Raw genomic sequence first — 24889 nt, forward strand, 5'->3', positions numbered from 1 at the left:
TCATGAGAATATCTAGGTATGATCATGTATATAGGCATCACGTCTGCGACAAGTAGACCGAAACGATTCTGCATCTACTACTATTACTCCACACATCGACCCCTATCCAGCATGCATCTAGAGTATTAAGTTCATAAGAACAGAGTAATGCTTCAAGTAAGATGACATGATGTAGAGGGATAAACTCATGTAATATGATATAAACCCCATCTCTTTATCCTCGATGGCAACAATACAATACGTGTCGTTTCCCCTACTGTCACTGGGATCGAGCACCGCAAGATTGAACCCAAAGCTAAGCACTTCTCCCATTGCAAGAAAGATCAATCTAGTAGGCCAAACCAAACTGATAATTCGAAGAGACTTGCAAAGATAACCAATCATACATAAAAGAATTCAGAGGAGATTCAAATATTGTTCATGGATAATCTTGATCATAAACCCACAATTCATCGGATCTCGACAAACACACCGCTAAAAAAGATTACATCGAATAGATCTCCAAGAAGATCGAGGAGAACTTTGTATTGAGATCCAAAGAGAGAGAAGAAGCCATCTAGCTAATAACTATGGACCCGAAGGTCTGAGGTAAACTACTCACACATCATCGGAGAGGCTATGGTGTATGTAGAAGCCCTCCGTGATCAATGCCCCCTCCGGCCGAGCGCCGGAAAAGGCCCCAAGATGGGATCCCACGAGTACAGAAGGTTGCGGCGGTGGAAATAGGGTTGTGGCTCCGTCTCTGATGTTTCCAGGGTGTATGGGTATATATAGGAGGAAGAAGTACGTCGGTGGAGCAACGTGGGCCCCACGAGGGTGGAGGGCGTGCCTAGGGGGGTAGGCGCGCCCCCCTGCCTCGTCCTCTCCTCGTTGATTGCTTTATGTAGACTCCAAGTCCTCTAGATCACGTTTGTTCCGAAAATCATGTTCCCGAAGGTTTCATTCCGTTTGGACTCCGTTTGATATCCTTTTCCTTCGAAACACTGAAATAGGCAAAAAAATAGCAATTCGGGCTGGGCCTCCGGTTAATAGGTTAGTCACAAAAATAATATAAAAGTGTATAATAAAGCCCATTAGACATCCAAAACAGAATATAATGTAGCATGGAACAATAAAAAATTATAGATACGTTGGAGACATATCAAGCATCCCCAAGCTTAATTCCTGCTCGTCCTCGAGTAGGTAAATGATAAAAACAGAATTTTTATGTGGAATGCTACTTAGCATAATTTTCAATGTAATTCTCTTATTTGTGGTATGAATATTCAGATCCGAAAGATTCAAGATAAAAGTTTAATATTGACATAAAAATAATATTATTATTTCAAGCATACTAACTATGCAATAATGTCTTCTCAAAATAACATGGCCAAAGAAAGTTATCCCTACAAAATCATATAGTTTGGCTATGCTCTATCTTCATCACACAAAGTATTTAATCATGCACAACCCCGATGACAAGCCAAGCAATTGTTTCATACTTTTGGTGTTCTCAAACTTTTTCAATCTTCACACAATACATGAGCGTGAGCCATGGACATAGCACTATATGTGGAATAGAATGGTGGTTGTGGAGAAGACAAAAAAGGAGAAGATAGTCTCACATCAACTAGGCGTATCAACGGGCTATGGAGATGCCCATCAATATATATCAATGTGAGTGAGTAGGGATTGCCATGCAACGGATGCACTAGAGCTATAAGTGTATGAAAGCTCAACAAAAGAAACTAAGTGGGTGTGCATCCAACTCGCTTGCTCAAGAAGACCTAGGGCATTTTGAGGAAGCCCATCATTGGAATATACAAGCCAAGTTCTATAATGAAAAATTCCCACTAGTATATGAAAGTGATATCATAGGAGACTCTCTATCATGAAGATCATGGTGCTACTTTGAAGCACAAGTGTGGAAAAAGGATAGTAGCATTGTCCCTTCTCTCTTTTTCTCTCATTCATTTTTTTGGGCCTTTTCTCTTTTTTTATGGCCTCTTTCTTTTTTCCCTTTTTGTCGTCCGGAGTCTCATCCCGACTTGTGGGGGAATCATAGTCTCCATCATCCTTTCCTCACTTGGGACAATGCTCTAATAATGATGATCATCACACTTTTATTTACTTACAACTCAAGAATTACAACTCAATACTTAGAACAAAATATGACTCTATGTGGATGACTCCGGCGGTGTACCGGGATATGCAATGAATCAAGAGTGACATGTATGAAAGAATTTTGAGTGGTGGCTTTGCCACAAATACGATGTCAACTACATGATCATGCAAAGCAATTATGACAATGATGAAGCGTGTCATAGTAAACGGGAGGGTGGTAAGTTGCATGGCAATATATCTCGAAATGGCTATGGAAATGCCATGATAGGTAGGTATGGTGGCTGTTTTGAGGAAGGTATATGGTGGGTGTATGATACCGGCGAAAAGTGCGCGGTATTAGAGAGGCTAGCAATGGTGGAAGGAAGAAAGTGCGTATAATCCATGGACTCAACATTAGTCATAAAGAACTCATATACTTGTTGCAAAAATCTACAAGTTATCAAAGCAAAGTATTACGCACATGCTCCTAGGGGGTAGATTGGTAGGAAAAGACCATCGCTCATCCCCGACCGCCACTCATAAGGAAGACAATCAATAAATAAATCATGCTCCGACTTCATCACATAACGGTTCACCATACGTGCATGCTACGGGAATCACAAACTTTAACACAAGTATTCCTCAAATTCACAACTACTCAACTAGCATGAATCTAATATCACCATCTTCATATCTCAAAACAATTATCAACCATCAAACTTCTCATAGTATTCAACACACTCATAAGAAGAAGAAAAAAATACTAATCTTGGATGCCTATCATAATTAAAGCAAATTACCATGCTATTTTGTAGGACTCTCAAAATAATATAAGTGAAGCATGAGAGAACAATAGTTTATGTAAAACAAATCCACCACCGTGCTCTAAAAGATATAAGTGAAGCACTAGAACAAAAACTATATAGCTCAAAAGATATAAGTGAAGCACATAGAGTATTCTAATAAATTCCGAATCATGTGTGTCTCTCTCAAAAGGTGGGTACAGCAAGGATGATTGTGGTAAACTAAAAGCACAGACTCAAATCATACAAGACACTCCAAGCAAAACACATATCATGTGGTGAATAAAAATATAGCTCCAAGTAAAGTTACCGATGGACAAAGACGAAAGAGGGGATGCCTTCCGGGGCATCCCCAAGCTTTGGCTTTTTGGTGTCCTTAGATTATCTTGGGGTGCCATGGGAATCCCCAAGCTTAGGCTCTTGCCACTCCTTGTTCCATAATCAATCAAATCTTTTACCCAAAACTTGAAAACTTCACAGCACAAAACATAACAGAAAATCTCGTGAGCTCCGTTAGCGAAAGAAAGCAAAACACCACTTCAAGGTACTGTAATGAACTCATTCTTTATTTATATTGGTGTTAAACCTACTGTATTCCAACTTCTCTATGGTTTATAAACTCTTTTACTAGCCATAGATTCATCAAAATAAGCAAACAACACGCGAAAAACAGAATCTGTCAAAAACAGAACAGTCTGTAGTAATCTATAACTAACGCAAACTTCTGGAACTCAGAAAAATCAACCAAAATAGGACGACCTAGACAATTTTTTTTATTGATCTACTTCAATTGGATTCAATATTTTATCTCGTTCTGGTGATTTTTAACAATTGTTTTCGTGAACAGAAAGTTTCTGGAATTTTCAGGAAGATGAAATAACTATCATCCAAGAAGATCCTATAGGTTTAACTTGGCACAAACACTAATTAAAACATAAAAACAAATCTAACCGGAGGTAGATCAAATATTTATTCCTAAACAGAATCAAAAAGCAAAAAAAACTAAAAATAGAATTGGGTTGCCTCCCAACAAGCGCTATCGTTTAACGCCCCTAGCTAGGCCTAAAAGCAAAGATAGATCTAGGTATTGCCATCTTTGGTAGGCAATCTATAAGTAGCTCTCATAATAGATTCATAAGGTAATTTTATTTTCTTTCTAGGGAAGTGTTCCATGCCTTTCCTTAACGGAAATTGGAATCTAATATTCCCTTCCTTCATATCAATAATTGCACCAATCGTTGAAAGGTCTACGATGAATAATAGGACATGAAGGATTGCAATCTATATCAAGAACAATAAAATATATGGGCAGATTGTTCCTATTTGCAACAGCAAGAACATCATTAATTCTTCCCATCGGTTTCTTAATAGTGGAATCCGCAAGGTGCAAGTTTAAAGAACAATCATCAAATTCACGGAAACCTAGCAAATCACCCAAAGTTTTTGGAATCGTGGAAACACTAGCACCCAAATCACACAAAGCATAACATTCATGATCTTTAATTTTAATTTTAATAGTAGGTTCCCACTCATCATAAAGTTTTCTAGGGATAGAAACTTCCAACTCAAGTTTTTTTTCATAAGATTGCATTAAAGCATCAACGATATGTTTGGTAAAAGCTTTATTTTGGCTATAAACATGAGGAGTTTTTAGCATGGATTGCAACAAGGAAATACAATCTATCAAAGAAAAATTATCATAATTAAATTCCTTGAAGTCCAAAATAGTGGGTTCATTAATATCTAAAGTTTTGATCTCTTCAATCCCACTTTTACCATTTTTTGCATCAAGATCTAAAAACTCCGAATTTTTGGGACGCCTTCTAGGTAAAGGTGACTCATCTCCTGTCCCATCATTATCAAGATTAATATTGCAAAACAAAGATTTAATAGGAGACACATCAATAACTTTTAGATCTTCATCTTTATTTTCATAGAAACTAGAAGAGCATGCTTTCACAAAGCAATCTTTCTTAGCACGCATCCTAGCGGTTCTTTCTTTGCACTCATCAATGGAAATTCTCATGGCTTTGAGAGACACATTGATATCGTGCTTAGGTGGAATAGATCTAAGTTTCAAAGAATCAACATCAAGAGAAATTCTATCAACGTTCCTAGCCAATTCATCAACCTTAAGCATTTTTTCTTCAAGCAAAGCATTGAAATTCTTTTGCGAATTCATAAACTCCTTAATACAAGTCTCAAATTCAGAGGACATCTTATTAAAATTTCCATAAGAATTGTTGTAGGAATTACCATAATTATTAGAGGAATTACTAGGGAACGGCCTAGGATTAAAGTTTCCTCTATACGCGTTGTTACCAAAATTATTCCTACCAACAAAATTCACATCCATAGATTCATTATTATTCTCAATCAAAGTAGATAAAGGCATATCATTAGGATCAGAAGAAACACTTTTAGTAGCAAATAATTTCATAAGTTCATCCATCTTTCCACTCAAAACATTAATTTCTTCTATCGCATGCACTTTTTTATTAGTAGATCTTTTGGTGTGCCATTGAGAATAATTAACCATAATATTATCTAGGAGTTTAGTAGCTTCTCCTAAAGTGATTTCCATAAAAGTGCCTCCCGCGGCCGAGTCTAAAAGATTTCTAGAAGCAAAATTCAATCCGGCATAATTTTTTTGTATAATCATCCAAAGATTCAAACCATGTGTAGGGCTATTACGTGTCATTAATTTCATCCTCTCCCAAGCTTGTGCAACTGGTTCATGATCAAGTTGCTTAAAATTCATGATACCGTTTCAAAGAGAGATGATCTTAGCGGGAGGAAAATACTTAGAGATAAAAGCATCTTTGCACTTATTCCATGAATCAATACTATTTTTTGGCAAAGACGAAAACCAAGCTTTAGCACAATCTCTAAGCGAAAAAGGAAATAGCTTCAATTTAACAATATCATTGTCCACATCTTTCTTCTTTTGCATATCACACAAATCAACGAAGCTATTCGGATGGGTAGCGGCATCTTCACTACGAAGGCCGGCGAATTGATCTTTCATGACAAGATTCAACAAAGCAGCATTAATTTCACAAGATTCAGCATCGGTAAGAGGAGCAATCGGAGTGCTAAGAAAATCATTATTGTTGGTATTGGTATAGTCACACAATTTAGTATTATCTTGAGCCATCGTGACAAGCAAGCAATCCAACACACAAGCAAACAGGAAGCAAGCGAAAAAGAGGTGAACGGAAAAGAGAGGGCGAATAAAATGGCAAGGGTGAAGTGGGGGAGAGGAAAACGAGAGGCAGATGATAAATAATGTAATGCGAGGGATAAGAGTTTGTGATGGGTACTTGGTATGTCTTGACTTGACTTGGCGTGAATCTCCCCTGCAACGGCGCCAGAAATCCTTCTTGCTACCTCTTGAGCACTGCGTTGGTTTTCCCTTGAAGAGGAAAGGGTGATGCAGCAAAGTAGCGTAAGTATTTCCCTCAGTTTTAGAGAACCAAGGTATCAATCCAGTAGGAGATCACGCTCAAGTCCCACGCTCCTACACAAACAAATAAGAGACTCACAACCAACACGGTAAAGGGGCTGTTAATCCCTTCACGGTCACTTACGAGAGTGAGATCTGATAGATATTATAAGATAATAATTTTAGTATTTTTATGATAAAGATGCAAAGTAAAATAAACGGCAATAAAAATAGCGAAGTGTTGGAAGATTAATATGATGGAAAATAGACCCGGGGGCCATAGGTTTCACTAGTGGCTTCTCTCAAGATAGCATAAGTATTACGGTAGGTAAACGAATTACTGTCGAGCAATTGATAGAATTGAGCATAGTTATGAGAATATCTAGGTATGATCATGTATATAGGCATCACGTCCGCGACAAGTAGACCGAAACGATTCTGCATCTACTACTATTACTCCACACATCGACCGCTATCCAGCATGCATCTAGAGTATTAAGTTCATCAGAACAGAGTAATGCTTTAAGTAAGATGACATGATGTAGAGGGATAAACTCATGCAATATGATATAAACCCCATCTTTTTATCCTCGATGGCAACAATACAATACGAGTCGTTTCCCCTACTGTCACTGGGATCGAGCACCGCAAGATTGAACCCAAAGCTAAGCACTTCTCCCATTGCAAGAAAGATCAATCTAGTAGGCCAAACCAAACTGATAATTCGAAGAGACTTGCAAAGATAACCAATCTTACATAAAATAATTCAGAGGAGAGTCAAATATTGTTCATAGATAATCTTGATCATAAACCACAATTCATCGGATCTCGACAAACACACTGCAAAAGAAGTCGAATAGATCTCCAAGAAGATCGAGGAGAACTTTGTATTGAGATCCAAAGAGAGAGAAGAAGCCATCTAGCTAATAACTATGGACCCGAAGGTCTGAGGTAAATACTCACACATCATCGGAGAGGCTATGGTGTTGCTGTAGAAGCCCTCCGTGATCAATGCCCCCTCCGACCGAGCGCCGAAAAAGGCCCCAAGGGGATCTCATGGGTACAGAAGGTTGCGGCGGTGGAAATAGGGTTTTGGCTCCGTCTCTGATGTTTCCAGGGTGTATGGGTATATATAGGAGGAAGAAGTACGTCGGTGGAGCAATGTGGGCCCCATGAGGGTGGAGGGCGCGCCTAGGGGGGTAGGCGCCCCCCTACCTCATGCTCTCCTCGTTGATTGCTTTACGTAGACTCCAAGTCCTCTGGATCACGTTTGTTCCGAAAATCACATTCCCGAAGGTTTCATTCCGTTTGGACTCCGTTTGATATCCTTTTCCTTCGAAACACTGAAATAGGCAAAAAAATAGCAATTCGGGCTGGGCCTCCGGTTAATAGGTTAGTCACAAAAATAATATAAAAGTGTATAATAAAGCCCATTAAACATCCAAAACAGAATATAATATAGCATGGAACAATATAAAATTATAGATACGTTGGAGACGTATCACTGCTCCAAGGAGGTGCTCCAGGCTTGGAGCTCCCACCAGCGTTTCTCTGCGATCTCGCGGCGGCGGTCAGCTTCCCGGGCTTCTTCCAAGGCTCAGGAGCAGGCCTCGTGCGAGGTCGCGAGGGATGCCTCGGCCTTCGCATTATCAAGCTCACGCTGGTGGCGCCCGAGGTTGATGGTCACCTTCAGCTTGTGCTGCTCCTCCAACAACCGAAGACCCTCGGCCACAAGACGCGCGTCTACGTGTGCGAGTTCTTCACCGAGCCGGTTCATCGTGCCCATCGCATCCCGAAAGAGCTCGTGGCGAACGACACTCCGCTCGTGCGCCGATCTAAGCACGCTGCCGACTCTGTCCCCCACCGCGGGGGATGCGGACGGGGCCGGGGGCGGCTCGACCCCTTTCAGCAGGGGGCTAGGGGCTGGCGCCCGCCCGGCTGCCGGCCAAGACTCGCGAGGGCCCCGGATGAGTAGAGACCCGCCGCTTGAAGAGGATCCTAGGATCGAAGCCAACGAGCCGCCGTCCATGATTAGAGGAGGGGCCCTTGGCAGGCTGGCCGCGCTCCAAGCAAGGCCGCAAGGGGGAGACGGCAAAGGCATGAGCTCAAGGCGCCCCGCCGGCAGGCTTGCTCCTCCGGCGGACCCCGCGCCAGGGGCGGCGTGCAGGCTTGGGGCACTCGCAGCTGGCAGGGGAGATAAAGAGAGGGGAGGATGCCCCTCGGGAGGCCCCGCGGCCTTGGCTGAAGGGACCCTGGGGAACCACCGTCAGAAAGGGAAGCGGCGCACAAGGAATGACAGAGATAACGTACTTACTCATCGATGGCGATATACTTCCTCCGCTTCAACGGCCCGAAGGCGCCACTACTGCAGCTTGGGGATCCCTTCCTCTTGCGGAGCTCCTCAAAGTCCACGCGGAGCCGGCCGAAGCGTTGGACGTGGCGACCATCACGGGGCGCAACTGGAGAAGTGCCCAAGGAGACCACCTCCGGAGCGCCAAGCTTGGGGGAGCTATCGGGCTCCGCCTCGCGACGACCTGCGGAGGCCTTAGGAGCTTCGACCTCAGGAGCAGTGGACTGCGTCGCCTCTTCAGCTGCCGCCCCAGCGTAGGAATCACGGGTTCCCGAGGATGACGCCTCGGGAGCCTCAGGCGGCATCGACACCTCGGCACTCTAGCCCCCGGCCTCCGACGGTGCTTGCCTCCTAGCATCCACTCTTGGGGCAAGATCGGGGTGGTGGCAAGGAAAGGAACCATGATGATGGGGTTCTCACGGGGCCCCACAAGGCCAACTAGACGCGGCCCCCACTCATCGAAGGAGGGCATCTGTTCCACAAATTCCACCTTGTTCAAGCAGCGGTACAGAAGACAACTCTTCCCTGGCATGTCGTCGGGCAACGGGACGCCCGACAGGACCTCGAGCGCCGTTCGCTGCGCCTCAAGGGCGAGCCCAGACTACTAAAGTCTCATGTGGTCATTGCTGTTGAGCAAGGCCCACATCGGTCGAGAATGTCGCTAAAGCGGAGCGACTCGGCGCCGGACGAACTCCGTCACCACCATAGGTGCAGTCACGCCGCAGTCTTTCAGCCTCTTCAGCCTGAGCCAGACGGAGACAAGGCGTGGATCGGCGAGCCTTTGGTGGCACCAACTGGAGTTGGGAATGGCGAGCGCAGACGGAGAAGAGAGCAGGGGGCTGAGCACTCCGACATCAAGAAATACCCACCGTGTCCGAAACTCGCTCGTGGATGGTGGAAGCTCAAAGTCAATCCCCACACCGGCCGTCGCCGCCACGGCAAGCTCAGGCATCCCGAGCTCTGCCGGGGATCAATCAGGTGCAACAAGAAGAAGTGGTGGAGAAGGGCCACAGAAGGAGCAATGCCCACCATGGCCTCGCAAACAAAGGCGTAGATGGCGAGAAGGGTCACAGATTGGGGATCAAGGTGCAGCATGTGGATCTGATAATGGGCAAGCACTACGTTGAAGAAGGCGGAAAAAGGAGGAACCAGGCCAGCCCAGAGGGCGTCGATGAAGAATGGGACCTCGGTGGCTGTCCTGTTGACACGAACTCGAGATGCAGGCGAGGGCACCGTTCTTCCCCACTCATTGAGGCTGGAGGCGAGCACGGGGCGCACCTTGTCCATGGCTTCTTGGTTGAGCACCAGCGACCTGCCAACGGCAGGCTCAATGGCTGGACGTAGTTCGGCGGAGGACAGGGGCTCCTTGCCTTTCTCTGTTTGATCCGGCGCCATGGCGATGGGAGGACTGAGCTCTGATCGGATTGGGAGAAGGGGCTGAGCTTCGAGGAAGCGGAAGAATTGGGGGAGTGCGCTGCAAGATGGGGGGAAACCGTGTAGACCGCGGTGGCCGCCTAACCACGCGGGTATCAAGGCAGCGTGGGGAAGAGGAGACGCCCACGTCCAATCAACCACCACGCTATTGGTGCCCGTGGCGCTCTGCACTTGCCCTTTGGCTTCGCCTCGAAGCCAAGTCCGAGCACGCCTTGGGCCCGGGGGCTACTATCGGCGTTCTGGGAACGGGGGTCCCCAGACTTGCCTGCCTGCGGCCCACGACGTGGCTCCACAAGCGGGCCCATACGGCCCATCTCCACCAACTAGCGCTCAAGACCCTCGCGAGGGGCCTAGCCCCGCGAGGCGGACGACGCAAGACCTCCTCGGGAGCGGCCTCACCAGGCTGTCTCGCGAGGGGCGGAGAGATCAAGGCAAGGCAAACCTCGTGAGGTTATCATGACGTGAGCCATGACGACCAAGGCCAGGCGGGCGCGAGGCAGGCGCCAGCGCGCACAGTGTCCTTGCTTCCTCTTTGGTGCTAAGGAGGCAAGGGCAGGCGAGGAGTACCGAGGCATCAAGCAAAGGTTTCCATATCGGTGCAACGAGACCAGGACGAACATGACGGCAAGACGGAGGTCACCGTGGAGCCCAATACGGCGTCACCACCAGAGCCTTTGGCAGGCGAAGACTACTTTTGTCAGGATAAGCTGTACTAGTTGTCCCCCTTCAAACTCGATTGTTGTGGCATCCCTTCCCGCTCAATATTTGGGAAGAGGACTGGGGCCTCTATAAATAGGACTAGTCACCACAGTAGGAGGGATCGAATCGGATTCTCACCCACACACCAGCTCACCAAGCACAAGAACACCTCTCCTCACGAGGCTGTTCTTTTCTTGTACTGCTCATCCTTAGCCCAAGAGGCAATCCACCACCACCACACTGGAGTAGGGTATTACACCACAACGGTGGCTTAAACCAGTATAAATCTTGTGTCCTCGTGTTCTTTGGGTTCGGCGAGCTAGTCCGTGAGATCGTGGAGCGTGAGAGCGTGGGAGAGGAGAGATCTTCGTGCACACCCCAGTGTTCGAACCTCAAGGGTTTTGCTGGAACCCTAAATCCGACAGCTTCGATGCCTCGATGGGACACGAAGAATCCAAGTAGCTTTTCGGAGGGAACACCGAATACACATTTCTCCGAATTAAGCTTCAAGTTGATCTTGCGCACATTAGCAAATGTCTCCTCCAAATCCTTGATAAGGGTGGTCTTATCCTTTGTTTTGACCACGATGTCATCCATATAGGCTTCTATATTTCCGTGCAACTGTGGTTCAAAACCAATCTGGACTGCTCTTGCAAAAGTGGACCCGGCCTTCTTTAATCCAAAAGGCATGCGGACAAAGCAGTATGTACCACATGGAGTGATGAACGATGTCTTCTCCTCATCTTCTTTGGACATGAAGATCCGGTGATATCCGGAGTATGCATCCAGAAAGGAGAGCAAATCACAACCCGAAGTGGAATCCACGATCTGGTCGATGCGCGGCAAGGGAAATGGGTCCTTTGGGCAAGCCTTGTTCAGATCTGTGAAATCAATGCAAAGCCTCCATTTCCCATTCGCCTTCCGGACCACCACTGGATTTGCTAACCACGTAGGATGCAGTACTCCTCTGACCAAACCAGCTTCCTCTCGTTTCTTGATTTCCTCGGCAATGAACTGTTGCCGCTCCAAGGCCTGCTTTCGTACTTTTTGCTTGACGGGTCGGGCATGTGGGTAGACAGCAAGGTGGTGCTCGATTACCTCCCTGGGAACACCGGGGATATCAGATGGTTGCCAGGCAAACACATCGATATTCGCCCGCAGGAACGCAACGAGCACGCTTTCCTATTTGTCATCAAGGGTGGCGCTGATAGTGAAAGTACCATCAACGCCAGCCAGCCCTGCCGGGACCTTCTTCACTTGGGGTGCAGTAACCTTGGATCTCTTGCTGTTGGAACACTCCGGCATGTTGTCAACGTGTAACGCCCACGATGCGGCTATATCTCCCACGTGTCGAGGCACGACTTAGAGGCATAACCGCATTGTGGTTTTGTCGCAAGAAGGGCCATCTTCACACAATCCCATGTAATGAACAAGAATGGGATAACGAGAGTTGGCTTACAATCGCCACTTCACACAATGCATAAATATAATTCATACATCGTCCAAAATACACACATAGACCGACTACGGTCAAGATCCAAATGAAAATAAGATAACCCCAAATGCTAGATCCCCGATCGTCCCAACTGGGCTCCACTACTGATCATCAGGAAAAGACACATAGTAACGACCACGTTCCTCATCGAACTCCCACTTAAGATCGATCCCATCATCTGCACTGGCATCGTCGGCACCTGCAACTGTTTTGGTAGAATCTGTGAGTCACGAGGACTCAGCAATCTCACACCCGCGAGATCAAGACTATTTAAGCTTATAGGAAAGGATGGTGTAAAGAGCTGGAGCTGCAGCAGGCAATAAGCATATATGGTGGCCAACATACGCAAAAGAGAGCGAGAAGAGAAGCAACGGAACGGTCGGCATCTAGCAATGACTAAGAAGTGATCCTGAACTCCTACTTACGTCATGCATAACTCAAACCGTGTTCACTTCCCGGGCTCCGCCGAGAAGAGACCATCACAGCTACACACACGGTTGATGTATTTTAATTGGGTCAAGTGACAAGTTCTCTACAACCGGACATTGACAAATTCCCATCTGCCTCATAACCGCGGGCACGGCTTTCAAAAGATAATACCCTGCAGGGCTGTCCCAACTTAGCCCATCATAAGCTCTCACGGTCAACGAAGGATAAACCTTCTCCCGAAAATACCCGATCAGTCTCGGAATCCCGGTTTACAAGACATTTCGACAATGGTAAAACAAGACCAGCAAAGCCGCCCAAATGTGCCGACAAATCCCGATAGGAGCTGCACATATCTCGCTCTCAGGGCACACCGGATGAACACTACGTACAGCTAAAACCAAACCTCGAGTTTCCCCAAGGTGGCGCTGCAAGTGGCTCTAGTTTGGACCAGCACTCAGAGGAACACTGGCCCGGGGGTTTAAATAAAGATGACCCTCGGGCTCGCGAAAACCCGGGGGAAAAGGCTTAGGTGGCAAATGGTAAAACCAAAGTTGGGCCTTGCTGGAGGAGTTTTATTCAAGGCGAACTATCAAGGGGGTCCCGTAAATCACCCGACCGCATAAGGAACGCAAACTCAAGGAACATAATACTGGTATGACAGAAACTAGGGCGGCAAGAGTGGAACAAAACACCAGGCATAAGGCCGAGCCTTCCACCCTTTTACCAAATATATAGATGCATTAATTAAATAAGAGATATTGTGATATCCCAACATATCCATGTTCCAACATGGAACAAACTTCAACTTCACCTGCAACTAGCAACGCTATAAGAAGGGCTGAGCAAAAGCGGTAACTTAGCCAAACAACGGTTTGCTAGGAAAGGATGGTTAGAGGCTGACATGGCAATATGGGAGACACGATATAACAAGTGGTAGGTAGCGCAGCATGGCAATAGAGCGAACAACTAGCAAAGCAAAGATAGAAGTGATTTCGAGGGGTGGTCATCTTGCCTGCAAGGCTCTCAGAGTTGTCGAGAGCTTGATCCTCGTAAGCGTACTCAACAGGTTCCTCGTTCACGAACTCGTCTCCCGCCCCTACCCAAGACAAGAACACAAGCAACGGAACCACAATCAATCACGAGAAATGCACAAGCAACATGATGCAAAACATGTATGATATGCGAGATATGATATGCGATGCATATGCGTGCTCCGGAAGGAAAATGATGAACAAGGCAGTAACTTGGCAAACCAAGCATGCCACTGGAAAGATGAGATGATTTCGGTCAAAATCGATATAAAGATCACCGGAAACGGATGCACGGTTTGCAAATGGCAAGCAAAACAATAATGACACGAATCTCCGATTAATAGCATGATAGCACTTAAATTGCCACAAGTAACAATGCTACAGCACTCCAACATAGCAAAAAAGTATATGGCAGCAATCTACAGGAGATTCTTGACAAAATATGAACACTGAGCTACAGCTAGATCACACCATAACAAGCTCAAACAAGCATGACAAAAGTGCAAAAGATAACAGGTTCACAGACTTGGTGAAATTACTGGACATGGCAGAAAATAGCATCAGGTAGCAATGTTCAGAGCATGAAATCAACATGCTACAGGAACTTAACATAACAAAACAAGGCATGGAAGTATTCTACTAAAATCATATGACAAAAGTCCCTTACTGACTATAAGGCAAAAAGGACTAGAAGATATGATGGCAACCATGCAAACATAGCAAGTTTCGTTAACAGGTTTCTGACGGTGAGCATGGCAGAAACAATAATATGAAGGCATTTTGGTGAGCTTGATGCACTCACCACAAGGCAATGCATGACAAAACAATCATACCTCCAGCAAGATGGCATGTTTATGAAGCTATCCATGGTAAGAACAAAAGCATAGCATGTATGGATCAACTACAATAAGCTTGGCAAAATTGAATATCATGTTAAGAATCTGCCAGAAATATTTTATAGCAAAAGTAGAGCAAGATTGAGTCATGCTATAGCACTCCATAATTGCAAACAAGGGCCGTAATGGATCAATTACAACAATATCTACAAAACATCCTTACTGAACATCTCCAAAATATGCACGGATCTCTCTGTAGCATCAAGTTTACATGGCAACAAAATAACAGCAGACAAGGACTTGGAGAAATTACTAAGTCCCTGAAATCAGAAACATTACGGAGCCTAGTTTGCATGCTTGTGCTAGTCACCATAGAGATCACAAAAATACATGGCATACACCAGTGGAAAGATGGCATGGCATACAACAAAACACATGTAGAGCTCATGCCCATAAGATGCACAGTTTAAATGATACAAAAATAACAAATCTCTAAGTTCTGCTAAGAACCAGCAGATAACAGCAACTAGCACTCTTGCACCAGAGATTTGGGCATCAAGATGGCCTCTAATGAACATGGTGCAATTTAACGAAACGTACAGCATCACGAGTCGAACATTTCGATATATTACACGCGCGAAACGGAGCTATGTGCAGAGAGTTACGATGCAATGAACATGGCAATATTCTATAAAAATACTCAGACTTGGAAATATTCCGGGAGGGAGAGAAGTCAACGCACGGGCGGCCCGATCGGATCTGGCGAAGGAGCTCGGGCTCGTCGCCGGCGACGTGGAGGCGGCGAGGCGGCGGGGCCAGCCGGCGCGGGCGCGGGCGGCGGAGGACGGCGAGGCGGCGGGCGGCGCACGGGAGCGGGGAGGCGGCGGCGGAGGCGACGCGGGCGGCGGCGGGCACGGGCGGCGGCGGGCGGCGGGCGGCGGCGGCACGGGGCGACGAGGAGGCGCGGCGGAGGCACGGTGGCGGCGCGGGGCGGCGCGGAGGCGCGGGGAGGCACAGGCCCGACGGGCTCGCGATGGGCTCCGCGGGCCGGCGCGGTACGGGCGGCGGCGGGCGCCATGTGGCGGCGGCAGACTGGCTGCGGGCGGCGGCGCGTCTGTCCGGCGGGGTACGGACGCGTCCGGCCGCGGAGAGGGAGTTGGTTAGGGTTTGATCTGCGAGAGGATTTCGGGAGAGGCACTTATTTATAGGTAGAGGGAGCTAGGAGAGTCCAAATGTGGTGCGGTTTTCGCCCACACGATCGTGATCGAACGACCTACAGCATGGAAGAGAGTTTGGTGGGTTTTGGGCTGATTTTGAGGGGGGTTTTGCTGCAACACACAAAAGGACTTTGCGGATGCCCGGTTAACCGTTGGAGTACCAAACGACCTCCAAATGGAACGAAACTTGACCGGTGGTCTACCGGTGGTATACCAAGGCCACTTGACAAGCCTCGGTCCATTCTGAGAACGTTTGACACCCGCTCACAAAAAGAAACAAGAGGGGTGCACCGGAGGAGGTGGGAGCGCCGGATTGCAAAACGGACAACGGGGAAAATGCTCGGATGCATGAGACGAACACGTATGCAAATGCAATGCACATGATGACATGATATGAAATGCATGACATGAACAAAAAGCAAAACGAAAGACAAAACCCGACCACGAAGGGAATAACATAACACGTAGCCGAAAATGGCAAGAGTTGGAGTTACAAATATGGAAAGGTACATCCGGGGTGTTACACAATGGGTGCCATGCACTCAGAGGGGGCACACTTCCCGGAATCCTTGCTGGAGGTCCTACAATCCCTCTTCTTTCCTTTGCTTTCCTTGGCGGGAGCCGCTGCTGCCGCAGCCTCTGCTACGACTGCATCCCGGTACAGCTTGTCCATGCAGATATTGCATCCTTCTCATCTGACGGTATAATGATGACTCCCAGTGGCCCAGGCATCTTCAAAGTGTCATAAGCATAGTGGGATGCTGCCATGAACTTAGCCAGGGCCGGGCGACCAGAATCCCATTGTACGGCAGGGGGAGATCAACCACATCAAGCACAATCTTCTCAGTCCGATAGTTCAGTTCTCCCCCAAACGTCACCGGCAACGTAGTCTTTCCCTTGGGATGGCTCCTGCCGGGATTGACTCCTTGAAACGTGCCGGTGACTTCTAGCTGTTCTTCTCCTATCTTAAGCTTGTTGATGACTGCCGGGGAAATTAGATTCAACCCGGCCCCGGCATCCACTAACATCTTTGTGACCTTCAGGTTGCAAATTGTTGGGGAGGCCAACAATGGCAAACACCCTACCGCTGTGGTGCGGCCAGGGTGATCCTCCTCATCAAAGACGATGGGCGTGCGGGACCAGTTGAGCGGCTTCTAGGCATCTGGCGCTGGTTCCACAGCATTGACCTCTTGTGCCCATCGCTTGAGTTGGCCATGAGAGGTGTGCAAAGATGCACCTGCATCAATGCATAGGGCGTTAGTGGCCTTCTGAAATTCCTGCTCACTGGTTTCCTCTTCATTCCCTTCATCACTCACATCATCACACATTTCCTTCTCTTGGCCCCTAGTGGGTTTTCCTTGGTTCCGAAAGTGTTTGCCGGGCGCTTTGCTTAACTGTCTTGGCCCTCACCGCCAACAGCATTCTGACCTTTTTCCTTATCAAGCTTATCATACTCTGCCCTCTGTTTCTTGACAAGCTGCTCAACCTGATAACACTCCTGATGGTCGTGGCCTTTGGTCCGGTGGATCTTGCAGTACGACCCATCACCTTCCCCAACTTTTTCCGCGGCAGCGGCTTCTCGGCAGGCAGCGCACGCGGCAGCTTCCTTGCCGGCGGCCTCAGCCTTGGCCTTCTTGCCGGTACAAGGTGTGCCCGAACCTTCTATAGTCATCACTGCCTTATCTCTTGGCTTCTTACTGCACTTCTTGCCCTTTCTCTGACTGGTTGATTCATCTTCATCTTCTGAACCAACATTGATGCAATCCTCCTCTCCAGGCAACTTCCTTCCTTTTTCCACCCGAGCACACTTATCCACCAGTGTGTATAGCTCCTTCACAGTCTTAGGCAACCGCACATTCATCTTAGAACGAATGCGACGGTTGTGCACATTGGACTGGAAGGCCGCTATAATGGCTGCCGGATGGATATTTGGAATATTTCTATGAACTTTACTGAATCTCTGTAAATACTTATGGAGGGTTTCTCCTTCCTTCTGCTGGAGAAGCTGCAGGTCGCTTGGCCTGCCGGGCTCTTGGTGGCCACCGGTGAAGGCACCGATGAACTCGTGGCACAGATCTGCCAATGACGAAATGGAGATCTCTGGCAGGTGCATCAGCCAAGACCTTTGGCCTTGAGGGCCAAAGGGAAGTAGTTGGCGAACACCTTCTCGTCTCTTCCCCCCGGCAGCCTGAACAGCGATGGTGTAGATGCTCAGGAACTCTGCCGAGTTCAGCATCCCGTCGTACTTCTCAGGTATCTCTGGCTTGAACGTGCGAACGGACGGCCAACGGACTTGCCGCAGCTCTCGTGTAAAGGCAGAGCAGCCGACCTCGAAAGGTACGCACCGGCCAACACCGAGCGCATGCTCGTCGACGTTGAGGCCGCCGCACCCATCGGTCTGGCGGAGGTCGTCGTGGCGCCGATCCATGGCGACGCGCGTGTCTCCCCACCGCCTATCCTCTGGGGCTCGACGTTGGCCTGGACGTGCTTGAGGGTCGGAAGAGGCCATCGACACGTCATCAGGCTCTTGATTCAGCTGCGCCCGCGACGGCTGCCATGGTGGGGACTGCACGGTGGGGACGGCCCCCTCTGTTCGGCCAGCAGTACGATCGTTTACTATCGCTTGGGGAGGTCGTGGTGGGCCAGCTTGCCGTGAGTCCCCACCCTTGGCAAAACCAAGCAGGCTCTGGATAGTGGCATGCCATTCATCCATCTGCTCAGCTGCTGGCGGAAACCTCAGCGGCAACTGAGCTCGAGCCATAGCCTCCTTGGCTGTGCTTTCGCATAGATGTTGATGACGTCGACCACACCGTCGGACGGCTCCTGATGGTGCTAGAGGCGGCGGCGGCGGGGGCGCTGCGTCCACGTAGCTGTGGGACGACTACCTAGGCAGCAGGGTCGCCCGGCGGTGGTGCTCAAGGGTCAGCGGCTCCGTCGAGCGCAGCGGTCTGGTTGACTCATCCGGGAGGAGGCACGTTGTCCGCGGTCGCTCCGGCGGTGGGGGCGGCCGGAGAGCGATGGTTCACCCCGGACCGTGCGCCATTGCAGTGGCTGTGCTCGTCGGTGGGGGAGAGCGTGCAGATGGAGTGACCCCCTCGCCCACAGCTTATGGAGCATGACCGCCAAGGCGTTGCTGATGTTGTCCTCCTCTAACATCTTCAGCCCTCGCCCGTATGGGGAGTGGCGATGGCGCCACCTGCTCCAACCACGCCCCTAGTAGTTATCACGTCCTCGCTCGCCCTGCATCCTCCGAGGCACTAGATGCCGCGGGCGGCGGAGCCTTCGAGGTGGACGGATGGGCTGAAGGGCCGAACTTCTTCTTCTTAGGCGCCATGGTCCATGGCGTCATCGAAGATGAAGATGGCGATGAAGATGACGCGCTGCGCACACTTTCAGGTTCACGCAAGCGAGCCCCTACCTGGCGCGCCAAAGATGTCGCGGGATATCCGCGGCCACCTATGGGACCGGGTGGCCCCTTACTGGTTCGGCGGGGGGACGTCGCGTTGCACAAAGAGCAAATCGGCGTGCGGCAGCACGACAGAGAGCACACAAGCAATTTACCCAGGTTCGGGCCGCCGCGAGGCATAGGACCCTACTCCTACTTTAGTGGATTGATGGTGGAATGAGCGCGGTGACGCGTAGTACACTTGCCCGGCAGGGTTTGCCTCGGGGCCGCAGAGACTACTCGCGTATGGTGGCTTGGGTTCATCACTTTCCAACCCTCCTACGAGTGCCATGGGCCTCCTTTTATAGATTAAGGGGTCACCAAAGTGGCAAAGTGGTCATTATCCACTGATACGATAGCGAACAGTACTATCATACCTAACTCTGCGGGCTGACAGGGTCCATTAAATGCGCCGCTTAGTGTCACATCACTGGTCGCCCGGCAGGGTCTGCCAGGCTATCTTGCCAGCTCCGCAACTGTTCTCTTGACACGTCGCAGGACGGGTGTCGTTTGCGGGTTTCTTCTATAGGAGATGGCTGCCATGTGGCGAATGGCTGCCACTTAATCATCTTGCGGCTTGACACCGCACTGATTGACGACGTGAGTCATGCTTGAGTGGTTGGGGGTGGTTCTGCCCCCGCAAGCCCCGACAGGATCTGCCGGGGAGCCTTGATTGCTTGCTTCTGGTGGTGGCCTCGCTCCTTGCCCAGCTCGCCTGCCCGGCAAGGGAGGCCCTCCTCTTGCCGATATCTTGCTCCTCAGGTTCGATCTTCGTCCCTCTGGGCTGCATGTTGGTCCTTCAAATCTCTTGGCTCTTCAATCTCTGACTTAAGCTGGTGCTTCAATTTTGATCTTGTGCCTATGCACAGTTGGGCAATGGACCCAGGGTTTGTTGCACGTCGCCGGCCTGACAGGCGAGGAACATGACGTGGCCTTGTTCACCTTGCTCGGCTGTATCCCTGGGGACACTCCCGAGGATGTCCCCCCGCTGTACAGCCATGACGACATGGAGGAGCTGGTCGAGGCCATGCCTGTTTTTAACGAGTGGGGGCTTGAGGCGTGCGACCACCCCGATTCTCCCATGGTGTTGTCTTTTGGCGACAACGATGGTGATGAGGACTCGGAGGAAACGAAGTAGGACAACTTCAGAAGGACGTCCCCACCATCGCAACGCCAGCTCCTCCTCGGCCTTGAAGATAACGACGATGACGACGAGCTCCCGGCCAAGGACTCCCCGGGTCCCGTCAGGGCATCCAGGAGGGCGGAGTCTGCTCCTCTGACCGCGCGAGCGTCTGGCGGGTCAGCCTTTGACGAGGGGACAGCAGAGTCCGATCCTCGAGGCTCTCCAGGCCTCACCTAGGCGGCCAAGAACATGGGCCCTGCCGATGTGGTGACCTATTACAGGTAGGGTCAATGACCCATCATTTGGGACCCACATGGGGACCATCACCACCATAGGTAGGTCCCTGGACTATGCCAGCATTTGGATGCGTACATCAGGAAGTTCACTCGGACAGCTCGACGGCACTCGGACAATCACACGTCACTCGGATGATGGACCACCACTAGGATATAGAGGGCAGGGGGACGTCGTGGGAGCTGCAACGGTCAAGGAATCCTAAGTCATCCACTAAATAGAGTTATAGCTACCATTACCTGTAACTACTATAGTAGAGGCTCATTACACTAGTAACTGACTCATTCAGTGTCATTTATTGCCTCGGCGGTGTGGGAGACATGGGGCTGCAACACACTCTATATAAGTCGCACCCCTCTTCATATCCAGGCATGAGCAATCTTTGTAACTATAGCCATCAAAACAAAGCAACCCTCAGGGAACGAGACGTAGGGCTTTTACCTCTGCCGAGAGGGGCCTGAACTCGTTAAACACCAAGTGTTACACCTGCACCGTAGCTAGGTTCTGCCCCTTCTTCGTACCCCTAGTACACATTGTGAGGAACATAACCCCGACACCTGCCTCAAAGGACGTGCGGCCGACGATGCAGCCGGCCTCCACCGAGGTGGCTACGGCTTCACCCGCCAAGGTCCTCAGGGGGACCCTTTTGCCCCTACGGACGGTGGCGGCACTGCGGGGCCTGCCAAGGGCCACTCTGACGACCCCGGGGCAAGGCCAGAGCCATGTCGAAGAAGGATGGGGGCACATCAGCCTCCGAGGAGGATAACAAGAGGAAGTGGGCCACGCCGGACGAGTAAGTACCTTTGCTTTACCTTCCAGTTGCGCGCACGTAGCCCGCGTGTTCATATTGCTCCTCATTGCACCGAACAAGGGAGACAACGCACAAAAGAAGAAGATCATGATGATGATTATGAACGCTCTCGCGAACGTACCTTTTGCCCCTAAGGTGGTTTCAATGCTTGGCCAGAGCATTGGCGGGCGCGTGGGCGCGAAGCGCCGATCTGGCATCGTCCTTGGACGCGTGGGCACCACTTTGCCTGCGTGCGCGAGATCTCCGTCTCCTCATGGCACACCACCAGCCCCCCATCACGGTTGCTGCGGCTCCGATCTCGGGCAAGGAGGCGACGCCTCACTCCCCGCCAGGCGGACTTGACTCCAGGAGTGCCACGGCTCAGCCTCAAGTGGTGCCGACCCCTGGGACTCAGTTTTCCGAGGCTGTAGTCACCCCCGCTGCGCCACAGTTGCCAAGCGCGGGGAAGGACCTAGAGCCCCCGACGCCTGAAGCAGGCTGTGCCGAGGAGGACCAGGAGCCCCCAGCGTATGAAGCAAACCACGCTAAGCCTTCATCGGTCATGGTTCCAACTCGCGTTGTCGGATGTGGGGTTCGGGCAAACCCTTAAGGTTCGAACACTGGGGTGCGCGCGAAGTCTTTCCCTCCTACCGATCTACGCCCTAGCTCGCTAAGATCTCGCGGACGAACTCGACGAACTCGCAACACAGAAAGACACGAGGTTTATACTGGTTCGGGCCACCGTTGTGGTGTAATACCCTACTCCAGTGTGGTGGTGGTGGATTGCCTCTAGGGCTGATGATGAACAGTACAAGGGAAGAACAGCCTCCTGAGGTTGAGGTGTTCTTGTGAGTAGGCTCTCGATCGGGTTGGATCAAGCTAAGATGAGATGCCTCTACTACAGTGGCTAGCTCTACTTATATAGGCCCTGGTCCTCTTCCCAAATATCGAGTGGGAAGGGAGCCAACAACGGCGGGCAATTTCGAAGGGGGACAGCTAGTACAAGCTATCCTGACAAAAGTGGTCTTCGCCTGCGAAAAGCTCTGTGGTGACGCCATCTTGGGCTCCACGATGACCTCCGTCTCGCCGTCCTCCTGGTCTTGGTCTCGTTGCACCAATATAGCAACCATTGCCTGATGCCTCGGTACTCTTCGCCTGCGCTGGCCTCCTTAGCACCAAAGAGGAAATAAGGACGCTGCGCCCTGGCGCTCGCCTGGTGCCGTTCGTCATGGCTCACGTCATGAGAGCCTCGTGAGGTTTGCCCTGCCTTGATATCTCCGCTCCTCATGAGCCTGCCTGGCTAGGCCACTCTAGAGGAGGTCTCGCGTTGTCCGCCTCGCGAGGCTTGGACGCTCGCGAGGGTCTTGGATGCCTTGTTGATGAAGATGGGCCGTGCGGCCTGCTGGCTTAGCCACACTGTGGGCCACAGGCAGGCATGTCTGGGGACCCCCGTTCCCAGAACACCGACAGTAGCCCCCGGGCACAAGGTGCGCTCGGGCTTGGCTTCGCGGGGAAGCCAAGGGTCAAAATCGGAGCACCGCGGGCCCCAAAAGCCTGCGGCCTCGGTTGAAGCGTGGCGGTTGATTGGACGTGGGCGTCTCCGCTTCCCCACGTTGCCTTTGAATCCTCCTGGCTATGCGGCCCCTGCGGCCTACACAGTTATTCCTCTGTCGCATGTGCCTTGCTTCCCCATTTCCCCTGCTTCCTCGAGACTCTGTTTCTCTTCTCCAATCTGACTTGCGCTCCGCCTGCTCCATGGCCATGGCGCCGAAATGAGCTGAGAAGGGGAAGAGACCTCTGTCTCTGCCAGCTGCGCCTCCGTCCTTTGCGCCGGCGCTCGGTCGGTCTCGGGTGCTCAACGACGAGGCCATGGACAAGGTGCGCCCGATGCTTGCTTCCAGCTTCAATGAGTGGGGGAGACGGTGGCTTGGCCTGCGTCTCGCACTCGCACGGCTCAGGCGGCCACCGAGGTCCCAATCTTCATAGATGCCCTCTGGGCTGGCCTGATTCCTCCTTTCTCCGCCTTCTTCAATGCGGTGCTTGAGCATTATCAGATCCACATGCTCCATCTCGACCCTCAGTCTGTGACTCTTCTTGCTGTCTTCGCCTTCGTGTGCGAAGCCATGGTGGGCATCGCTCCTTCGGCGGCTCTCCTCCGTCACTTCTTCTCATTGCATCTGGCCGACCCTCAACAATGCTTGGGGTGCGTGAGCTTCCAGGCCGTGGCTGCGACGGCGGGCAAGGGGATCGACTTCGAGCTTCCTCCATCCATGAGCGAATTCCGGACACGATGGGTGTTCGTCGATGCCGGTGTGCTCAGTCCTCTACTTCAGGCTCTGTCGGGGCCCGCTGTTCCTAACTTCGGCTGGAGCCATCAGTGGCTCACGAGCCCCCGCCTTGCCAATATTTGGTTCAGGTTGAGGCTGCTGAAAGATCGCGGCGTAACTGTGCCGATGGTGGTGAAGAAATTCATCCAACGTCGGGTCGCTCCGCTTCAGCGCCATTCTCGCCCAATGTGGACCTTGCTCAGCAGCCAGGACCACATGAGGTTTCAGGAGTCCCGGCTCCTCCTCAGGACGTGGCAAACAGTGCTCAAGGTCTTGACGGGTGTCCTTTTGCCGGCCGAACTGCCTGGGAAGAACTGTTTGCTGTACCGCTGCAAGAACAAGGATGAATTTGTAGAGAACATGCCTTCCTTTGATGAATGGGGGCCGCGGCCGATCGGCCTGGAGGGGCCTCGTCAGAACCCCGTCGTCGTGGTTCCCTTCCTTGCCGCTGGTGCCGAGCTCGCCCCAAGCGACGGTGCAGGTGGGCGAGCTCCGTAGGAGGCCGGCCGCTCGAGTGCTGAGGAGACGCAGCATGCGACTCCCGAGGCCAAGGCTCCAGGGGCCTCGGGAGGTTGTGATGAGACGGCGCCCAGCTGTTTGCCGCAACCAGGCACCTCTGAAGGTATCCTTCCAGGCTCTTCTCTGGCCCCTCTGCGCACCGTCCGACACGTCTAGCGTTTCGGTCGTCTTTGTGTGGACTTCAGTGAGCTCCGCAAGAGGAAAGGATCCCCTAGCGGTAGCAGCATCTTCGGGCCGTTGAAGCGACGAAAGTACATCGCCACAGACGCATAAGTACCTTGCTGCCATAGCTTATTGCGCGCTGCTTCCTTCTTCTGACGCCAGTCTTTCAGGGCTCCTTCCACCGAGGCTGCCGAGTCTCCTGAGAAACGGCTTTCTTCATCCCCAACTCTTCTGCCGGCCTCGGGCGCTCCGAGTCCGCTTGTCGCCCCCGGAGCAGGGTTGATTGAAGGGGCGCTCCTGCCTTCTTGGCGTGCTGAACCTGCAGTCCTGTTGCTCCTTCCCCCTGGTTCGGTGTGGAGCTTTGCAGGCGTGCCCAAGACTCCTCCGCTGGTCATGGATGACAATTTG

This window comes from Aegilops tauschii, chromosome 3, assembly GCF_002575655.3.
Source record: "Aegilops tauschii subsp. strangulata cultivar AL8/78 chromosome 3, Aet v6.0, whole genome shotgun sequence".
Classification (NCBI taxonomy): Eukaryota; Viridiplantae; Streptophyta; class Magnoliopsida; order Poales; family Poaceae; genus Aegilops; species Aegilops tauschii.